The following is a 9931-nucleotide window of genomic DNA, read 5'->3' on the forward strand; positions in this document are numbered from 1 at the left end:
TGGGGGAACATGATGCAATTTATAACCCCACAATTATAGACACCAATAATTTGTCATTGTTCGGCCCATTTTTCCAGCTTCAGATTAAAGCATACCATATATTGCTTTACCCTGTGTTTTGCATATCAAAACAACCTTAATAATAGTAATTACGATACCAAGCCAAACTCTGCATTTAGAAGGTAACTCTCAAAAGAGCCATTTGAAAATGACTGTAAAATAATGAAAGGTCACACACTACAGTGTTTTTCATGCAAGATGATGACATATGTCATTCAATCATTTTACAACATTCCAGTCAGATTATGAATCTAGTAATCAATCAAAGCTTGCAGCAGGGGAACAAACGGTAGTGTTTGTGAAATTGTAGAATGTTTCCAGGTCTTATTTGTGGTGTCACAAAATAATATATACACAGATATATATTTGCATATAACATAACAGAATAGCCCACATACAGGAGAGACTTGCTCCAGACCTCAGTTATCTACGTTTAATAAACATGCAGACAAAAACATGCATTACATGTAAACTAATTAATTATATAAAAACATAACCCCTTTGTTGTTAGCTAAGCAATGTAACAAGCTCTCTTTTTTAAATGAGTTTAGAAATGCTGGTGACATTGGATTTTTGCAATTTCATCAACTCATTGCAAAGTTAAGTGGCAACCCATTAGATAACATGATTATTTACTAGAACTTGTTCTCTGCAGAACATAATGTTATTTTGAAAAATGACTTATTTTATTTCCCATCAACACTTTCAGCCAAAGCTTGTCTTGTTTACTTCCAAAATGTTCTGATGCATGTCTAATACTACTGGTTCAGAACAGGGCTGTCCAGGAACAAGTGCATTTGATTTTATGAATATGTTTGCAGCAAAGCCCTTATTTCTTAAAGTTAATCCATTTTAATGAGTAACAATATCACCAAACATTCTGTTGTACTAAGGACACATGGATTATCTTCGCTTGATAAAAATGAACTCAGATATAAATTGTGTTTATAGTTGTTTGGGTCTATTTCACTTGTTGATGTGGCCTCCAGGTAAATAGCTTTGTATTTGCACTAATTTAAAGCTGTCAGACCAAATAAAAATGATGCACTTCTGACATAGTTTATTTTATTTTTATTTTTACTCCCCATTAATTAACCGGTTAGGTGGGTTGGTCTAGTGAAGTTTTCCAGCCACAACCTGAGCCATAACAGCAGTTCATACAGATTATACAGTAACAGGAATTAACACAGTTTATAAAAGACATACTGAAATATTTCAGTAAAATTGTAATTTGTAAATACATTAGATTTCATACCAGATAAGAAATAATAAACAGAGGGAATGGTGTACAAAGCATGGTGAGACCAAATATACAATAGTAATACAACATTTGGCTCACCATAGACCACTGAGAAGAAGACAACAAATCTAGGCATCTCATCACATAAAGCTTGAAATATACCTTATTTATACAGTATGTCTTTAGGAAATAAATGTAGGCACTGAGATATTAAATTAAGAAATAAACGTAGGCATTGAAATATCAAATGACTTAAGGTGTTTAACCATTGTCCTTAAAGCAGCTGCAGCATTCAGATTCTTTTTGTAGTAACTTGCTTATCCCCAATTTAAATTCCATTGGGTTAATTTTGCTTGGATTTCATTAAGGATTCCATTTTGGGTGGCTAGCATAAGTCTAATACCTATGATGGTTTTGGATCTTGGTCTAGCAAGAGTAGGCTGTACTTTTTGACTGGATATTATAGAATAAGTATGCTCTTTAAGTGTACATTTTCCTTTTTAGTAAGGGACAGTAACCCAATGTTGTGATTTTAAATAACAAGATGCTTAGTAGGAAGGTAGCTCTATTGGAAACAGGTGCCAGCCAACGCTCTTTAGCAGGTTGTAGTGATGTGCCCATATGTCTGCTAGTAAAACACATCTACAAATTTTATTTTTTGGTAGTTTGCATTATTTCAGTATTATAACAGGATGGAAGGTTTATCAGTGGAAGATAATATTTATACTTTGGAAGAATGCAAGTAGACTGTATCTGGCAATTGCTATTCTGGCAGGTGGAAAAAGAATGTTTGAGATCCTTCAGCAAGGTTTTAGTTGCATTTTTCTTGTAATGTTATTAGTATGAAGTTTAAAACTGAGCTTAGGATCAAGTGTCAACCCCAGGTATTTATAATTAGATACACTGAGAATTAAGTTTCCTAGATTATCTTTGCGCAATATAGGTGACGATTGTGGAGGTTTCTTGTTGTACAAATAGCATCACATTAGTTGCCTTGGGTTTAATAAGTAGTTTGTTTCTAGAAGCCCATTTTGATGAATCATTAAGGATTCTTTGAAACTAATGCTCAAGCACATTTTGTACCATGTGGCTTTCAATGAGTAAGCTATCATATGTGTACAGTATGATATTAAGATGCAGGAGGTCATCAATTTGGTCATTAAAGAAAAGTAAAAGCAGAAGGGGTCCTATCACGGAGACTAAGGAGACTCCCAGTGTTAAAGCTTCCTTTATTGCAGAGTTGATTATTATAATATGATTAGAAGCTTCTATCTCCAAGTAGTTTCTGAACCATGTAATTGGGTTACCTTCAAAGTTTACTTTACTTCATAACTGATTATGGTTGTCTGTCTCATAGGTTCTGCACATAGCAATGGAAACTTTAGCCATTATTGGACCATCTATTATGTTGGTATAGATGTTATCAGTCATTGTAACTAATACTGCTGATCTGGTAGAAGCTTATAAGTATTTAGGTGTTTGAAGATATGTTTATACATGAACTTTTCAAATATTTTAGCTATAAGGCAGATGTATGAAATGAGATTTATAGTCTTTCAATTCAGTGACTTTTGGGAGCTGGATGACAACAGCATGTTTGAAGGTACTATTCCTGCAGTAAGAGGGAAATTAAAATGTAAAGCCATGGTTTAGCTAGCTTTCCAGCAGCCCTTCTGAGGAAAGTTGTATGTAATGAAGTATACTTTGGTTAGGAGGGATTAAAAATTATTAGCTTTTTTACTTTCACTAACAGAGATTTTGTTAAAATGGAATATAGCTAGATAGTTGTCCAAATTGCATAATTCAGAGATATTGGCTTTGGTGTTAGATTTAACTGTTACATTTTATATTGAGGAGATTAGGAAAGAGTTATAGTTTTCTAAAAAAGTGTGTAGAATTAAAGGATGTGTTGATTAGTCTGTGGTTGAGGTGTCCGTGTTATACCTAGTTAGCTACTTTATTTTTCACCAGAAGAGTATGTGTGGGGAAGCAGTTATATGCAGTTTTTATCTCAAATAGGCTGCTTTTGACGAATGTGTTGCTATTCTAGTTTTTCCCCTAATGATGAGGTATGCTTCATGCAATTGATTGTCTTGTGGGTTTTCCCAATCTTTGCAGGCATTGCTCCTTTGTTTTGTCATTGTTTTGATATCACCTGTTAGCCAAGAGCATAGTTGCTGTCCGTTGGTTGTTGGGAAGATAATATGTTGCACTAGGGATAAGGTAGTGAAGAAGTAATTTAATTACAAAGAAGGGTCTGTACTTACATATAATGGTGAGCAATCTATAGAATTAAGTGTAGTTTGTAGTTTTGCAAATTTACATTCAGGGAAAAGTTGGCTCAGTACAATCTGATTAGGTACTTTTATGGGTTTGAAGGGTCAGTGAAGTACCACTGGGCAATAATCACTAAAACTGTTTGGGGGTATATCATTGCATCTGCAGCCATGTTTAAGGTTAGAGAATACTAAGTCTAGTATGGGATCTTGGTTATTAGAGGGTTGATTCTTTAATAGGGACTTGTACAAGCTGTTCAAACCTGTATTGCTATAACATGATAACATCTGATCCAATGGCATTTATATTAAAACCACTTGATATGATTAGATGTTATTAAGAAGCATTTCCTGAATGGTATTTTGTAGGGTTGGGACAGAGAAGGGGGGAGGTATATGGATGAAGGCTATAGTAAAGTACTGTATGTGGATTTTCCAATAGTAATGTGACATATCACCCAGTCTGGTCTCTTGTCATTGGTTTTCTGTGATGTGTTAGGCTTAAAGGAGGAGTTTCACTTGATTATTTATTTTATTTTACATTTGTTTACTGGGAAAGTCCAGCTAGGTATTAGCCCATTTTCAGTGGAGGTCCGGGGAAAAAAGCTCCAAACTTTAGAGGCAATAGCCAACAGTTTGATAACAGATTTAAAAATAAAGAAGTTAACACAATGTTCAAATTCATCTAGTAATAACCATAATCATACAGTAAGAAAAAAATGGATAATAATATACAAGAATTTGGTTAAATTACTGTATTTACAAGGATATAATATAATATCCAAATAAATGTGCATTCATATATATAGTAGATGAACTACCCAAAGGATATGAAAGAGTACAACATACATTTAAGATGATATTCCTACATATAGCAGGAACATTACCCATAGTATACTATTGAGATTTAAGAAAGTTAGATGAAATAGTTGGAAAAATAGATGGGTTAGACAGGAGTGGGTAAGGATGGGGGGGGGTGAATGGAGAGAGATGAAGAATACAGATATGGAGAAGTCTATGATAAAGGAGAAAAGGATTAATAACAAAACATCTCCACCTAGTCTGCATCTTGGTCTTTGGTTGGAGATAATGGAATAGTTAGATTGAATAAATGAAAATGGATTTATATTTCATATTGGTTTCAATTATGATGACAATATGAGGCTATTCTTTATTTAGCTGGGCTTCCACTCGCCCATTTTTTGTTTATGCTACAAGTATTAAGGCAGCAATCATTATGAACGTATTGCACCAATATAGTGTTCGTGATAAGACCTGGGAATTTTGATTGAGTATACCTGGCTTGGTATGAATATCCCCAGATTTAAGGAATTTAAGTGGTAGATAGACAAGTTTAAAAAGTAATAGTAAGAATGTCTGGATTAGGTATTTTTTTTTTTTTTTTTTTTTTATGTATAGGTTAAAATTTTCTTTTAAAGCTGAAACTGTGGGGTAAGGATTATTTGGATGAAGAAAATAATATGAATATATTGACTGGGCTCAAATGATATAAAAGGTGGTATGAAATCAGATAACCAGATGCAGCCAAGTAAAAGCTAGAGAAGATTAAATGTTGAGAGGGCTGTTCTGAGGTTGAGCATTTGAGGTAAGTAGTTTGAGTCTTGCTGTAGATTGTAAGGGAGGCTGTTACTTTTTTGTTGCCTCCAAAGATCAGACTATGAGTGTGAGATCAAGTAGATTGTAGAAGTTAGAAGAGAAGGTATATAAGAAGTAACCTATCTGCCACCTAAGCTGTAGGAATAGTATGGGATGTGAGTCAAGCAGCCTGTATGCCACCTAGGTTGAAAGAAATGGAAGGGTGTGAGGAAACATCCTACCTGCCTCATAAGCCTTGAAAGTAGGCTATAGATAGGAGGGGAGGTGGATATATCCCTTACCTGTTAGCTTGGTTATATGAAATAAATGATAATGTTTTGCACGAAGGAGACAAATGCTATTTGTTACTTAACGTATACAAGGCAAAGGATGCATGAGACAGATGCGTAAGAAGTAACCTATCTGTCTCATTGCTTTAGGAGTAGGATTGGATATGAGTGGAGAGCCCATCTCCCACCTAGGCTACTGAAATAGGAAAATAGGGATTAGGAGTGTTAGAGGGTGTATGAAAGCTATAGTTAACAGACATTAATCTATGAGTAACTGAAGATTTAGTGTTACCTCAGATACATGAAGGCTATAGTTAACAGACATTAATCCATGAGTAACTGAAGATTTAGTGTTACCTAGGGTGTACGAAAGATATAGTTAAAAGACATTAATCCATGAGTAATTGAATATTTTATTGTGTTCATAATTTGTAGCTTAATCAAAGAAAAAATAGCTATTAATTAAACCTAATTTTCAGATGTATTTACTTGTTCCCACAGTGTCAACCTATGGTCTATGACAACACCAAGATTACATACCGTTTTGACAAACTCAAGCTTGTTTCCCTTCATAAGAAATGTTAATTTGAGAGTGAAGGAACCCAAGTGTCCCTTGAAATAGCATGAACTACCATAGCTTCTGTTTTGAAGGTGTTTAATTTTAACGAGATTCATGGGTGCATGACTTCAAAGTGGTCCACTAATGAACTCCATATCACCATTTCATCCTGGAAAAGAAGGGATAAATAAGGGTGTCATGTGCATGACTGTGGTATACTTGTCCCCTCACCCTGATAAAGTCTCTCAGTGGAACAGCAATTGGCCTAAGACAGAACCCGGTGAAATTCCGCAGTCCAATGGCTATAATGAAGATGTGTACAAGCTTGAAGAGGTCATTGGTTGGTATTTGTCAGTGATAAGTGGGTTGATGAGCTTACTTACTCTAACCTTCTCCAGGGACCCATGCTAATGGCGAGAGGACTCTATATGGCTCAACTGACCAATGTGTGCCCACCAAAAAGAACATGAATTGTGGGTCAATAAGCTATGGTGGACAGTTGCACAGACTCAGTTTCCTTGGATATCTCTACCGAGCAAAGGTTAAATGTAGTACCAACTGACCAGCCAAAAGATAACTAAGAATTGCTACACTGAATGTAGCTTTATTCAGAGGCTGCTGCTTAGAAGTGAACGACATGAGGGTATGGAGAAAAATGGGCATTTACCCTTTCTCCATATGTACCTTATTTTCATACTTGGCTCAGCTGTATGTCTGTTCAATAAAATAAAAAGATCCTTCTCAATAACCTTAACTAAAAATGGAAGGTTGGTAACTGGAATGAAATTAGCAAATATATTGGAATCCAGAGTTGTTTTCTTGATTGCAGGGATGATTGTAGCTTCCTTCAAAGAAAATGAAAAAAATCTATATCCAGTATCTGAAAAATCACTACCTCCCCATGCCATCAAGGATAGACATATTCAGATATAATGTAACTAATCTCATTGTACATTGATCTAGGCCACAGGTTGTTGATCACATATCTAATACCACAAAAATTTACTCTGTATAATTGGGAATATTAAACACTTTCCATGATTTAACAGGAGAGTAGGCTGGCATTACAGCAGTATCCATGGGGTCCAGAGGTGGTAGGGCAGATATACTAGCAGTAACCTTGTTGGAGAAGAAACAATGTATTTATTTATTTATTTATATTTGTTGACTGGGAGTGTCCGACTGGAATTAGGTCCATTTTCAGCGGAGGCCCGGGGAGAAAAACTCCACAGTTAAAATAAACAGACAGTAGTTACATCGAATTACATAGCGATTAACAATTTACATAGCAATTACTTACAACATATTTACAGATGAAGAACATAGTACATCAGTAGACAACTAGAATCTTTATCTGTGAAGTACATAACAGACATTAACAAATGTTACAATAAGAAGTCCCTGTTGTATAATAAGTACCAGGCTTATGAGCATCTGAGCTTGCTATAATCAAGGTAGTTAGTGGAGTGGAAAGAAAGGTAGTGGTTGGATGTGGTGGGTGATGTTAGAGTGGGAGTTGCAAGGGCATAGCCAGCATGTTTTAGGTGCACTTTTAGTAATGTTTTGAAGTGGGTGCATGATGTTATGGAGGTAATTGTGGGTGGGAGGGATAAATAAATACGGTCTAATTCCAGGGCAGATAGGGTTCTCCTGGTGGTCAGACAGGCTGAGCTGCACAATAGCTTGACAAAATGGAAGGGTGATGCTGGTCATTTAGATGCTGCAGAGATCTCTCTCTGGATAAAACAAGCCTTCTAAATCAAGTTGTCACTCCACAGACCTGCCTGACAACACTGATACTCTAACCTGCACCCTTTCTCCACAAAGAAGGCAGTGATCATGATCAAACCATGGTTCACACTTTCTGGTGGAAACTGGCAGCTACTACTTGGGCAAGAGAATCCAAAATTAAGAAGATAGACCTGTTGTAGTCATCCACCAAAGCATTTAGAGACTGTGTGTTATACAAGGAAGAACTGAGGGATCATAGATGAAAACAACTCCTGAGTAATATGTCAAAGGGATTGGATCCACTTCACTTCATGGACTTGATGGGGGGTGAGTGCAGGTGTTCAAAGCCAAAGCAAACCATCTAAAGGGTTCCACCACCACCTCATGCATCTTAACACTGGGTAAAAATATCAAGTACAAGGTGCTACTCACACTATGAATTGCAGAGATAATAACATGAGCAGATTCAAGGCCTTTCATTATACAACTGATTTCTTTGACCAGAATCAATGACTAATCCTTGACCCAAAGGTTGAAGTCACCAAGAATCTAAATGTGATCATGACCAACAATGTAGTCAAAAAAGTCAGTGAACTCCTGTAAGAAAATCCACACACAACCAGGTGGATGGTATGTGGAGAAGTTTGTATTTTGCTCTTGCAACCAAGATATATTCAAAGAAATTAGTGTCTGCAGTGGCAGCCACAGCCCACCATTGTCCAGTCCTAGATTAAGCAGCTACTCTACCTTTGGTTTTACCCCTCCTAGGGCACCTCATTACTAAATGAAAACCAGAAAGGTCAATGATAAATAAAGACCAAAATTATCATCAAGACAGGTTTCAGGAATAAATGCAAGGTCAGTATCCCATTCTTCTTGCAGACTGACACTGTTTTAGAATACAACATACCGGGAGGAGTCCCTGAAAGGCAGATTCTAATTACCCTCCATTGATGGAAAGATAAAACACTTTAGATTCAAAAAATGTAGGGAAAAATGATGAACACTTGGGAAGTGAAAGGGGTGCTGGGAAATCACCCTGGAAACATGCATGGGGCACCTACCATTGGCCAATCCAGCTGAATACCCCAAGTTTATGCAGGATCAGCAAATGGCTATTTTGTAAATATACTTAGTTTAATTGTCCATTGATGAGATTTTAATTCTTTTATTTTGCTATATTTTATTTTTTTTAGGTTTAGTCTGGGTATTTCTTTTATATTGAAGCATCCTAAATCAAAGAGAGAGTAAGACAATAAAAATTCTAAAACAAATAAAACTTCTAGCGAAATCTGAATATAATGTTCTCTAAGAAACTATTCAGACTGGCATATACATAGCCTGGCATAAAGTATTAAAAATATCAGGAATCTCATCCAAACATTTGAATCACTTGCTCCTCAGCAACACAGAAGCACAAGCAACAGCAAAATGGACAGTACACCACCACTGGAACACATCAGTTTAGTCCCCCAGAATCAGTAGTCCTGGAAACAGTATCCTTACCACTCATGGAGTCACTTCAGCCACCAATGTGTAGTTTCAAAAGCTTAGACAAAAAAATACAATAATCAAGTCTCGTGTACCATACCAATCCTCCACTCTCTCATTGCAAACACACACACACACACACACACACACACACACACACACACACACACACACACACACACACACACACACATTCACGCTTGTGCACAAATACACATTTGTGGATAAAATGCAATTTTGCTTTTCTTGCCTTCTTTGATGTTCATAGAGATTTTTTTCTCTTACTTTGGTGTTCTTCAATATTTTTGGTGCAGGTCTACAAGAGTTTGTGTAATTTTAGTAAATATAATCAGTCTAAGTTGCTGAAGTAATGCAGATTCAAGTATACTATGTGAAAAGTAAATCCTAGAAACAGAGTAAGCTAATTCTATGAACTGAGTAGGTTGTCACAGCAAGGAATATGATGCTGTTCAGATGTGCTGCATTATAACTAATTCAGTGTTTAAGAGTTATGTTTCCACTGATAATTTAAGGACTGACTGCTACCATATTTTACCATCTTTGATGCCTCATAGTAGGATTTTCCTCATTCTGTGAATGATAAATCAGATACAAAAAGACTACATCATGGTTTTGAAACCAGTCTACTTCATAACACTGAAATTTCATAACGTTGAATTTCATAACA

This window comes from Protopterus annectens, chromosome 17.part0 (assembly GCF_019279795.1).
Source record: "Protopterus annectens isolate FY-2018-M chromosome 17.part0, PAN1.0, whole genome shotgun sequence".
Taxonomy (NCBI): Eukaryota; Metazoa; Chordata; order Ceratodontiformes; family Protopteridae; genus Protopterus; species Protopterus annectens.